A 13,434-nucleotide genomic window follows, 5' to 3' on the forward strand; every position below is an offset into this window, starting at 1 on the left:
CACATTGTTTTTTCCTGCAAAAAACCTGAAATCCTAATCCTCAGTATCTAAAAATGTGGCTTCTTTTGGAACGAAGGTCATTGCAGATATAATTAGTTAAGATGAGGTCATGCTGAAGTAAACTGAGCCCCTAGTCTAATATGACTGGTGTCCTTATAAAAAGATGGTCATGTGAAAGCAGAGACACAGGGAGAACACCATGTGGTGGTGAAGGCAGAGACTGGCATTGAGCAGCTGCGAGCCAAGGAGCACCAGAGATTGCCAGCAAGCCACCAGAAGCCAGGAGGAAGGAAGGAAGAAGTCCTCTGTAGGTTTTAGAGAAAGCATGGAGCTGCCAACACCTTGATCTTGGACTTCTAGCCTCCAGAACTGTGAGAGAATAACTTTCTGCTATTTTAAGTCACCCAGTGTTTTGTTATAGCAGCCCTGGAAGACAGGGCTTGCCCCGATTTCTGACCCTCTGACACAGAGATGATAAAGGGTTGCTGTTTTAAGCTGCTGAGTTTTAGGGTCGTTTGTTATGGAGCAACAGATAACTGTACACATGTTGTTTTAGACTATATAAATATGTGACAATTCTAAGAAGGTCAGACTTAGGAATAGGTGGGACCTGGGCAGCTCTGAGAGATGATGCAGCAGGAAACACATAAAACACCTCATAGCAAGAATCATCTAACCTGTACATTGCCACCGAGATGAGTACATATCAAACACTTTTTGTGTCCCTGCGTCACTTGCCCTGAATTCATAATCCTGGAGAAAGAAAGCTTCCAGTGGGCAAGGTTAAAAGTCATTTCCCCACCATGGCCTATCTCAAGGGATTAGAGAAAAAATCTTGGCCTTCATATTTCCAAGGGGACGGAGTAGGTTGTGTCTGGATTTACCATCATATAAAAGCTATCAGAATTGGAGGTGGAATAGTTACCCGCAAAGAAACTGAGGCATATTGGGATGGGGCAAAGATTTCAGGGACCCTCGATCCAACACACGAATGTCCTCTAAAAGAAGCGTTTGAAGAAATAACAAAAATGGTTTGGTATCATGATAAGTAGAAAAATCAAAACTGTCAGAATAAAACAATGAAATAGTTCTCAGCGAACTGACAACCCACATTAGATGGGCCCTCTGAATTCTTGCTCAAATTCCTTTCACTGGAATTCTAGGTGTGGCATACATCAATTCAAGTCTGAAGGGAGAGGAGTGGCAAAAGCAAAGCTTAACTCAAACCACTCTATGCACTTTTTTTTTTTAAGTCTTCAAATATTTTTATTTGGCCACTAGAAAATTTTACGGAACCCAATTTTTATCACACACATGCACACATACAGACACACAGGCAGAACTGATTGCACACACAGCATTGAACAGAAGAGTAATAAACTGGTAATACACACTACTCCCATCTTAAGAAACAACGTACTCAAACACAGTATAAATCATTTGTTTTCATTCTGTTTTGCAGAGAGAAAATAGTACATATCACGATTGTGCTCACCCAATTACAGGAGAGTGAACTGTTTCCTGTCTTAGATAAGAACCACTTTAAAGTTGTTTTTTTTCCCCCAATTTGGTTGTCTGTGCGTGCGTGTGCTTGTGCATGTATGCTTTTTGTAAGAATTAAAGAGTTAAGCAATTAAGCAGTTAAATAAATAATAGAGGAGAAAGAAGGAGAGCATGGTTAAGCCATTCTCATAAAGCTTATTACTGGTTACTTTTCTCAAATTAATATACCACAAGCCACATGCTTACTTATAAATTCCTGAGTTATAACAGAAGACGGCATTCTAATGAAGTTCCACGCACCCCATGTTGGTATGTTCTGCAGACAGCTGCTGCCTTGCAATTCCATAACTGCCTGATGCTAATATCCTAAACCAGTCTTAAAGGCTTCTTTGCTTGCCTGTCAGCTTCCCAGCTCAGGGAAGGGGCCACATCCAGCACCCTGGCAGCACAAGCGGATTTGTCAGCTCCGGCGAATGCCGCATTCTGGCGTTCTCTGTCGCGCTCTGTGCACACACATTATTCTTTCTGAGTGCATTACTCTGGGTCTTCGATCCCTTGAAGGCTGCATGTTTCCATTCATTACCAGACGAAGTACTTAGGGAATGAACACACTTTTCTGGAATTGCAGACATCTAGCAGAATTAACACACCCAGAGAACTGCTTATTGAAGTAATGGGAGACAAAAATCTGAAAGCTGAGTATTTAACCGGAGGGGTATTAGTCCCGATCCTTTATTCATTGGGCCTCTCATCTTTAATCTGCACTACTAAAATATAAATGTTTAAAAATAGTAAAATATTCACTGCCTTCTGTATTTACGGGGTTTGTCATCTGCAAGATGTTGCAAGAAGGAATCCAAAACAGAGAATGCATGGGGAAATATGTTCAAGGAGCATACCTCAGGGGCAGAAATGTTACTTAAATCTTTTAAACTTCTAGAAATTGGATAATAACTGCTCAGCTTAGCTGAACAAAGACATTATTGTTCAGTATTTTTGAAGAAGACAGCGTAATACCCACTGTTTTGTTCTTGTCTCAAATATAGCAGTCTTTAACAGTAACATACCCCTGAACAAACAAACCAAAAGGTATTTCTTTCATGTTCTCCCAAACCTGTTGGTCCTATTAACTCACTAACTCAGTTATGGAATGAGCGTCCCTTCAGTCATCCAAACAGGAAGCCTCAAATCTGGAAAGTCAGCAAGAAACAATTATCTTCTATCTCCCTGTCACAGTGGTCATCAGGTTTTGTCAATTCTACCCACTTTGGGTGCTTCCCTCTTTCTGTGTCTGCCACTGTCGGGGCTTTAATTCAGGCACTTCTCGTGCTTTCTGGATTGTAATAATACCTCCACCCCCAAAATGATCACCTTGCCTCCAATCTTTGCTCTATACAACATTTCATCCTCTATGCTGCTTTCAGTTACTTCTTCTAAACACAGAAGCTGACCTGTCCTAGCTTAAACTCCTTACCACGGCATTCACACTGCTTCATTCTTCAGCCCCAGGCTGCCCACCCAGGAGCGGATCCTGCTTTTCTACCTACCAAATGCACTTCACCAGGGCTGCTCTGTTCACCCTTTCCTGAAGGTACTGCATGTTCTGAAGTCTCTCCTTCTGCTTTGTGTAAAGAAAGAGAAATTTGAACAAGGAAAGTTTAACATAAAGAATTATTAACTATAACGGGGATTTCAGTGACAGAGGATTGGCTAGAAAGAAGGAAAGTGAATTTAAAATAACATAGGAATAGTAGCTGTAAAAAGAGTCGTCCCCTTCAGGACTGAGATAGAGCAGACAAGCAGCACCACCTCCTCCCACGGCTGAGATCTAGACCTTGTTGGAGAAGGCATGGCTGTGGTTCACTGAAGGCAGAGAGGTCACTGGAGTGCAACGCTGGAGGAATTCGGTGGAAATTCACTCTCTGGAACGTACCAGGGAAACTATTCATCAGAGGCACTTTGCTTTGAAATGACCCATAGGGGCGGCTGGGGCAGCTGCTGGCTGCTGTGCACTGCAGAAAGAAGCTAAAGGTTGGAAAGGCCACAAGAACACCTGTTCAGCAAGCACCCTGGAATGAGGAAACCAGACCCCTTTTCTCTTGCAGTGAATGGTTCCAATTTCTCCCCAGCACCTACTACTGATAAATCTTAGCATCCTAAACCTTAGCAAAAAAAAAAAAAAAAAAATTAAAGCACCCATCTCCATTGTTGTAGGCAATAAAGGAAAGGTGAGTTTGGATCCACGAGGCATAACTTTATAACTGGCACATGGCCATACCTTTTCCTCAGCATGGAAAGCCCTGTTTTATGGTCCAGTGGAAATGTTGCCTCCTCTCTAAAACCTTTTCCCACCATCACATCCTGATCCCAAGCAAAGTTAAACAATTCTTTGGAATATTGTTCATTGCATTTAAAATCATCTTTCTGTATCACCATTTATTTCTATGACTCTTATACCATTTATTTATTTCTGTGATAACTTCAAGTGTAGGAACCATGACATGCATCTTGGTGTCACAGCCCCTAAAATAAGACCTGAAATCAGAGCAAACACTCAACTTCAGAGTATAAAAGAAAGTAGAGAAAGCAGAAATTTCCAGAAAGTTAAAATGGTTTTGATTGCTATCCATTACTTCTTTTGAGTTGGATGGGACCATAGATCCCACATGCTTTTGGACCTGGAGAGATCAAGTAACTTATGAAGCATTATGTCAGTTGTCAGTGGCAAAGCAAAGACTACAACCCAACTGTTGTGTATGACTTTGATTTTAGTGCTTTCTCCACCCTTTCATACTAATTCCTGCTATGACAGATAATTGACATATTATTTTGTATTTAAATTTTTATTTTTCCATATGTGATCAGTCACCAGATTTCTATCAGTAACTTATTTGTCTTCTCTGTATACAAAAATGGGATAGATAAATAAGAAAACATGGAGATCATGTCTCCACATATGCTATGCTCTCTTCTACAGATTGGCTCATCACTTATTCCTCTGTTTGTAATTTCCTTCCCCACCTTTTCATCTATCTTCATTAAGGCTCTCTATAGTTGGAATAATAGAGATACATTAATTCTTAATTAAAGGAGATAAAGTAGGGCCTTGCAAAACATTGAAAACGGAATCTGGAAAATCATAAAGCAGCATAGCAGATAGCAGCTCTTTCTCTCTCCCCTTCTCTTTCTCTCTCGTTTCCGTTCCTTTCCTCTCTCTCCCCTTCTCTTTCTCTCTCGTTTCCGTTCCTTTCCTTTCAATCTCTGCCTCTTATGTATTCTTCACTCTTCTCTTTACACCTAAACCAGTCTTTCCTGCCTTTTTATGAACAAGGCAAAATAGTAATATAGTCATCTTAAGCTCTGAGTTAATGTGTCCTAGCAGGTCCAACACCTGCCACTAACTGCCAGGAAGCGTAAAGTCTCAACTACAAATCTCAGGGAGAGAGAAATTGGTTGACCATCTTGGGTCTGAATATCATTTGAAATCCAATCAACTGTGGCTGGTGGGCTGAAGCAGAGACCTAATTTGTTGTGTTTTCTCCTAATAAGTATCTCACCTAACAGAAAAAAGAGGAAGGCAATTTAACAGGAGGCTATGATCTAAATCAGGAACTTCGATGTTTACCACATTCTACTACTGAAATCTTATATAGCTTTCAGACCCAGTTTAAATGCACCTCATTGGCCAGTCTTGCTCAGATCAATGAACCAATACTCTTCCTGGATGTTGTGCCTCCATCATACAACTCACTTCATTCTGCCAATTACTATACACTTTTGCTTACATATCTATTTTTTTCAACCATGTGGTTCATCTTTCTGTCCCCTATATCACTTAGACCAACAGTGGCATAGTGTATATGGTACACTAAAAGGCTTGAAGAAAACCATCTTTCTTTCTTTGACTTAATTTGTTGGGTCTCTGAACATGTATTATGCACTCATTTTTTACTTCAACAATTATTTATTGAGCACATAATATGTTGTAGGCACCGTAGTAGACACAATATGCATAGCGATGAACAAAACATACTGCCCATATGAATCTCTCTATTGTAGAATTAAGTCATCAAGGAAGTAAATATACAGTTATAGACTGTGATTAGTGCTATCAAGAAAATATAGGATATCATGTTGGTATAAAGAGGGGAACTAATTTAAACTGAATGGTCAGAGGATTCCTCCCTGAGTGAGTAATCTGTCATCAGAGATATAAGGAGTGAAATTTGCCAGGTGAATAGTGGTGGTGGGAGGAAGGGGGATATTATGCCAGGAAAAGTACAATATGTGTGATGTCCCCAAGGTGAGAAGTACTTTTATGTGTCTCAAGAATGGCAGAAAGTCCGCATGACTACAAAGTAATCAGCAATCAGATGAAAAGAGCAGACTGGCTGGAGAGATGTGCCAAAGTCACCTTATACAGGACAATGCTTGGTGTTTGATCCTATAAGAAATGGAAGTGTGCTAATGGAGGGCTTTGAACAGGGCAGGATCATGATTCAAATTTGAACTCTTAAAAGTGAGTCCTTAAAAAACTAAAAATAAACTTACCACGTGATCCAGCAATCCCACTCCTGGGCATATATCTGGAGTAAACGCCAATTCAAAGAGGTACGTGCACCCCAGTGTTCATAGCAACACTATATACAGGAGCCAAGACATGGAAACAACCTAAATGTCCATTGACAGATGATTGGGTAAAGAAGCTGTGGTATATTTATACAATGGAATGCTACTCAGCCATAAAAAGAATGAAATAATGCCATTGAATGAAATAATGCCATTGAATGAAATAATGCCATTTGCAGCAATATGGATAGACCTGGAGATCATCATATTAAGTAAAGTAAGCCAGAAAGAGAAATAAAAATACCATACAATATCACTTGTATGTGGAATCTTAAAAAAAAAAAAAAAGACAAATGAACTTATTTACAAAACAGAAACAGACTCACAGACATAGAAAACAAACTTCTGGTTACTGGCGGCATGGGGTAGGGGTGGGGAGGGAAGGGGATTGTGCAGGGATAAATTGGGAGTTCGGATTTGCAAATACTAACTAATACATATAAAATAGATAAATAACAAATTTCTATTATATAGCACAGGGAACTATATTTAATGTCTTGTAGTAATCTATAATGAAAAAGAACATGAAAAGGAATATATGTATGTATATGGATGATGGAAACATGCTGTACACCAGAAATTGACACAACATTGTAAACTGGCTATACTTCAGTAAAAAATAAATAAAATTATTTAGCTGCTTTAATAAAAAAGGAGCATTGTAAATTAAGATTGGAAAATGGATTAGAAAGAGGAGACATTGCAAAAATGGTAACAAAATGTAAAAAGTTCTGTGAGAGAGGCAGCACATATATTTAAACTCTCTGAAGAGATCTTCCTCTACTTACGCTGCTAATTTCTCTTTCTGCCCTCACCTTTGGGACGATTACTCTCAATGGCTTGCTTTCTGCTCCCCTGTGGCTGAGCCGTGGATTCCTCTTCTTGGCAATATTGTCTCTGTCTTCCATCTTCTCCTAAGCCAATCCCCTGTCCTCTTAAATGACAACTCCTGTGTTTCTTTCTTGGTTTTGGAATTTCAGTCAACCTCAGTTTAGTCAAAACTTTTTAAATTTACTTTTATGCATTGTGACAGATCCAAGGTATGACTGGTCACTGGAATCATTTAGGAAACTTTTTCAAAATACAGATTTCTTCACTCTCCTTCCAGAAATTCTCTATCAACAGGCATATGGTAGTCTTAGACATTCATATTTTTGAATAGTTCCCCTGAACAAAACTGATGATCATCCATGTTTGAGAACCTTTGTTATTAGACTGTTATCAAATTCATATCATAAAAACTTGGTTCTAAAAATTGTCTGCCATCTCTTAGGTAAGAGGCACATTGGAAATTCAGCTGCAGAAATCACAATCCAATCATTTGCCAATGATTTGTCGAAGGCTGGCAACATCCTTTTCCTCACTGACAGTAACTCACTGAAAGAGAATTATACCTCAGAGCTAAAATTACATGGTGGGTTTTTCTAGATCCTGCAGCCACATTTTATTAACAATTTGATATTAGTTGCACATAATCCTAGTGGTAGCAATAAACATTTTGCTGCTATGTCATAGTAGGGAAAAAAATGCCTTTTTTTATTATTCACTCACTTAAAAGATTAAGATATCAGGTCATGTGAGAGAAATGAAAACTATAAGCTTATGTGATCTGCCTACAAACAAAAAACAAAAGCAAATTCAAAAACTCTGAGCTCCCAAATTTCCAGTCTTCTGTTTCTCACCCAGAGCCATACTACCTCCCACACTGCACATGTTGTAAACTTTATGTGGCCCATCTGTTAAGGAGTTTGTTTTCCAAATCTGCAGGGGCTTGGCACTTCTGGACCAAGTATCAAACCTCAGTGTGACATAGATTTTTACCTTTTTAATAGTTTTGAATTGCAAGGACACTGGTGTGAGAAAGGGCCCAGGAAACGGAGGCAACAAAGCTTACACACAGAAGCAGTCCAGCAAGGGTTAAACATCATGACTTGGGCAAAAGTATGTTTAATACCGCAATGGTGACAGCAGTAGTGATGCTAAGGGTGCATTGAGTTTCCAGGTTCAGTTGTGGGCTGAATGTGGGCACCATTTGGCATTTGAAACTAGGCAGATTCAGACCATGATGTTTTCTCACAGTTAATGCAGAGACCATAGATAATAATTATGTTGCTAAGCCTACAGAGAATCTTTACGACTGATCCTCTGTTAAACTGGCAAAACAAGAGCATAATGTCTCCAGCACTAACAAGTTGGCAGGGAAGTAGTTGGCAACTCCTTCCACTGATGCTCCATCTGTGCGAACCTTCAGTGTGATCCAGGAGATTGTTTCCCCACACAGGTTGTGCCTGCAGTATCAAGAGAGAGCAAGACCGAGCAAAGATACCTTTATTGTTTTTGCAAGTCACTGCCATTGGAGGGGGAGCAGAGCATGGAACTGAACACCAACGCTCTATGTCATGCTCGAGAAAAGTATCTACATGGGGGATGTAGACAGGAAAATAACCATTTCTAAGTGCCGACTTGTTGTCCCAGTGACATAAAAGTCACAGAACAAGAAGAACAGTTTCTAACCAGGATTCATTTTAGAAAAGCCTTTTGTTTCTTTTCATGGAAGCTTAGAAAACTGCTTTTGTTTAAAAATATCTTTTCTTTTGATTGCTAACACAGTCCACGGTACTTTCCCAGCCTTGACTCTCCTCCAGCATCCTGGGTCGGTTGGCTCAGATTTTGCTCTAAAAAGCACAGAGGGGAAGGAAGAAAGGCTTGTGAATGCAAAAAGAGTGCAGAAAACCAGCTGAGGCAAGTGCTAACTCCCATCTCGGAAGTGATGTCTGTCATTGCACACTTCCGATGCCACCCAGGAAATCTTCCCTGGATGTCCCAGGCAACAGTAACATCTGCCTCCTTTGAACTCACTTGATATATAACTCATACAGCCCTATTTTAGAATTATGGTACTGCATGGCTTATTTTTCCCTTTATATGACCCACAGTGCCTAGAATAGGGCCTCATTTAACACACTTTGTATCACAACTAAATAAATGGATTGTAAGCCATCTTCATTGAAGGCCATAGACAGGGAAACATCATCAGGTTCCTCACCAAGGAGGCATGTCACCAATGCCTCCCCTCATCTTCAGTGGTGGACACTGTGGAATAGCAACTAATAATAGCAAATACTTTGATGCTTTTGTGTGCTGGGCTAGTTCTAAGCCCTTTCTATGTTTAACCTGTTTAATTCTCACAACAGGAAGTAGCTATTGTTATTATTTCCATTTTACAGTTAAGAAAACTTAAGGCCCAAAAGAGCTGAACTTCTTTAGGTTCTCACAACTAATAAGTGGGAAAGTTGGGATGTGAACTTGAGTGCTCTGTCTTTAAAGCTCAAGTTCTGAAACAGTACACATACTGCCTCTGGATGAGCATAATAAATGTCTACAAGGAACATGAATTCTATCACACCACTTTTGCATCTCTAAGACCTTGTGTATGACAGAAGTTGAGAGGAGGCAAAGGTTTTACTTACCTGCTTTCTCATGTGTTCTTCTTCATGGAATTCGCTTTGAATATATATTAGGAGTTTGAAGAAGTCCAGGAAATTACTTCGTTCCATCTTCTCTTCATTAATTCATATCAATCCTCCCACCCGACTTTTGTTCACCCACCTCTTACTCTCCCCAACAAGGCAGAGGCAAAGAAATATAAAATATTAATGCTACCAGAGACATTAGCAAAGATCTAGGCAATTCTTCCCTGTCTGGAGGGTTCCATCATTATCTGATTCATCTAACAACTCCCACTCATCCAAAACTGGTGTCAGTGGAGTGTTTCCTTACCTGTAGGTAGCTTAGGTACCTCCCACAGTTCTTTGTTCATAACTACATCATAGTGATTATCTTTTCAGAGGACTTATTTATTTGCACTTAAATCTCCCCTCCTAAACTATAAGTTTCTTGAGAATAAAGACTGTGTTTATTTATTTAATATTCCTAGCTCTGTGCATTATAGTAGACACTTAAAAATGGGGTGTTCTGAATGAATTAATGAATCCAACACAAAGCCTTTATTTACAGAGGAGGAAATTGCAGTGGAGGTGGAAATGTAAAGTGACTTCTCATGATCATGTAACTACTCAGTGGAAAAGCTGACCTCAAGTTGGTTGCACTTTCCATTATGAATGCCAGCTTGTTCTCCCCAGCCTAAATCAACCTGACCTCTCTACTACCTGAAAACAACAGCCCAGCACTAATAGCTGTCTCCTTTGAATCTTATAATGCTTTAATCTATAGCACTCACTTAGCTCTTCTGTTATTGCTCTGTCTTTTAACCTAAATGTACATGTATGTATTTCACTTCTCTGCCTAGATTATAATTATTTTAAATTTAGGAATGCGCCTAATTTTTTTTTTTCTTTTCAGAATGCTTTGACTGTTTGTGTTTGAGCTTGGAAAAATTAGTAATCGACCATCTTGTCCACTCTCACCAGTTCTATCATCACTGCTAACTCCAGCCCCAGGTGCCAGACAGTTTCCAACTGTCTACATAGTCCTGTATCTCTGTGTCTCCCGTAGAATCTTCAAAACATGCCTCTGGACCACTAGCAACTGTAACAAAACAGAAATCAGACCATTGGGTTAAGTGGACTTATTGTTTTCCCTTGGAAGATCTCTGTGGAATGGCAGGGGATAATTATCTTGGATAAAGATCTTTTTTGTTGTGCAGGTTACAGATACTCTTCAGAATATCTTGAGTGAGGGCGTCTGGAAGTGCAGGAAGCTCTCAGGGCCTGGAGGGGGCAGATCAAAAAGCTATCATAAAGCAAAGCAGTTATTTTGCCAGTTTCCCATCCTTATTCTCTCTCCCTCCCTCCTTCATTCTCAATCTATCTCTATCTCTGTCCCCCTCTCTATCCCAAGGAACACATGTTCTTTCTTCTGCGTGGCTGGTTTATCACTTTCTCTCCCCAGATCTGTTGTCTTTGTTTGTCTACATATATACAAGACAGTTGTTGCCCTATACCTCCCCAGTACACTCATTCAAGTAACAGGCATGTCTGAATCCCAGTTCCAAGATCCTGAAAGAGCCAATATGATTGCACCAACTTGAGTCAGGTTTCCCCACCCCTCACCCCAGTCGGTTCAGCTATGACCCAGGAGTCATGGTCATGTGGAATAGACATGAGTTTATACCATCTGATGTGACCTCTGCTAGACACCATGGAGAAATAAAGAAATGAGAAAAGTAGAACCCTTACTTTCAAAAACTAAATAATAAACTGCAGAGCAAGACTAAAGCTATTTTTAAATGATCTCTATTATCTTTCGTAAAATCAAGGAAAACAGAAAATGTCATCATTATTTGGTCAGAAAAATGGAGGAACAGTTGTCTTCTACAATATTTCATCATTACTTGAATCTTAAAGATTCTATACATGCCCTCACTTCTATCCAAAGCTAACTCCTTCATTTAAGATGGAGAAAATAGGGAAAAGATGTAGGATCCCTTCAAGCTCCCTATGACACCTAAGATGTGGCCACCTCAGATGTGGCTCCCAGCTTCTAGGGCTCAACACAATTGCTGTATCTCCAAGCATCACACCAACATCCCAAGCAAATAGGTAAATGAAGAGAATAAGAAAGAAATGCCATCTCTATTTTAAGGATACTTACCTGAGGTTCTATGCAACACTTCTCATCTCATTGGTCAGATCTAGTCACGTGATCACACTGAGATGCCAAAAGGGTGAGGATATGTTTAATCCTTTAACCGGCCAACACTGTATCCAGCTAAGAATCAGGAATCCTTTCATGTATGAAAAAGAAGGACAGAATGATATATTATGGCTCATTTATATTCGCTGCCATAACCTTTAATTCCTGCCCTCAATCTGTTTCACTTGCCCATAGCTTTTGTTCCTGATAGTTTTTCCTGCCTTTTTAAAACCATATCCTACCCTTGAATATTGTGATATTAAACTATGCTTACATTCCTTCCTTTCTGATTGCTTTTCTAACTTTTTTACTCTTCTCAATTCCTCAGTTTCTTCTTACCTCTAAGTATAAGTGTCCAAGGGCTCTGTCTTTTCCTCTTTGCATCTGCTTTTATCCACTCTCACCATTTTAACTACCAACACTATTTTCTAGCTCTCTCTCTCTCTCCCAACTTCCAGGAACATATTTTAGACCACTTGCTGATAATTTTAAATTTACTATCCTACCAATTAAAAACTCAACATCACAGGGAAGGGTATAGCTCAAGTGGTAGAGCACATTAGCATGCATGAGTTCCTGGGTTCAATCCCCAGTACCTCCTCTAAAAATAAATAAATAAGCCTAATTACCCCCCCCAACAAAAATGTTTTTTAAAAAATACTTTAAAAAAAAACCCCAAAAAACTCAACCTCTCCAAAAAATCTAGTAAAGTCTAAGAAAACAGTTCAAAGAAATTTCATCAGGTAAGGTCATTCATTACACACATTCATTATACCCTGAAATTCTTTATAAGGCTTACAACAATTGTAAAACTTTTACTTGTTTTAGTTGTACAGTGATTTGTTTGATGTTTGTGCTTCCTACTAGCATACTAGGTCTTGAGGACAAGAAAGATACCTATCTTATCATTGCACTGTATCTCCAGTGACTCACAGAGTATCTGTCACATAGTAGTCACTCAGAATAACAAATGGACAAGCAAATGAATGAATAAAAATATCATTTGGTTTACAAAGTCCTCATGAGGTGACATCACCTTGGTCCTCAGTGATTTTTTAAACAGACTAAGAATAGGTTTGTGCTCCCAGGTGGAATCAACTCCTGCATTCACCATATCCATAACACCAAATAATTTTCAGAGACAGGTATAAACACCATAGTATATGGAAGAGTTGTGTTCAGCCAGTCAAGGGCTAGGAGACCTACATGAGAAGCCAAATGATATTCAGAAAGTTGCTTGATGACCACAGAATAGAACGAGGGGGCACAGTCAGATGATTCAATACATAGTGTATTCAGGCCCAAATATGCTAACATATCCATCTTCATAAGAAGGATAATTTTGATGATGGAACCCTAATACTTGAAATATATTGACTTATACTTCTTCTGTCTTGCATAGCCCTTAAGAGTAAGAAATTTTGAGTCTGAAAAAAAAGAGATATTATAATCTACCTTTGAGGACTGTTACAAGGTTTAATAAAATAATTATATAAAATATTTAGCACAATTTCTCACACTGAGTAAGCACTCAATAATTGGAAGTTATCAGTAACCCCCTCTAGGCTTCCATGGGTGATGAATCTCTTTTTAAATTAACCTGTTTCTTTAGAAATATAGAGTTAAATCTCAGTCCAATTGGTTAGG

General features: G+C 39.2%; 1 long non-coding RNA gene across 1 annotated transcript in view; it reads left to right on the plus strand.

The window, feature by feature from the left end:
- Positions 1 to 201: 201 nt before the first annotated feature.
- The window catches only part of LOC141579428 (uncharacterized), a 299,492-nt gene continuing 286,259 nt past the window's right edge, over positions 202 to 13,434 (plus strand). The window contains exon 1 of the long non-coding RNA XR_012510745.1: positions 202 to 371. This is a non-coding gene — a long non-coding RNA (uncharacterized LOC141579428). The remainder of the gene's footprint in view (positions 372 to 13,434) is intronic.

The sequence above is a fragment of the Camelus bactrianus genome, chromosome 12, assembly GCF_048773025.1.
Source record: "Camelus bactrianus isolate YW-2024 breed Bactrian camel chromosome 12, ASM4877302v1, whole genome shotgun sequence".
In the NCBI taxonomy this organism is placed as follows: domain Eukaryota; kingdom Metazoa; phylum Chordata; class Mammalia; order Artiodactyla; family Camelidae; genus Camelus; species Camelus bactrianus.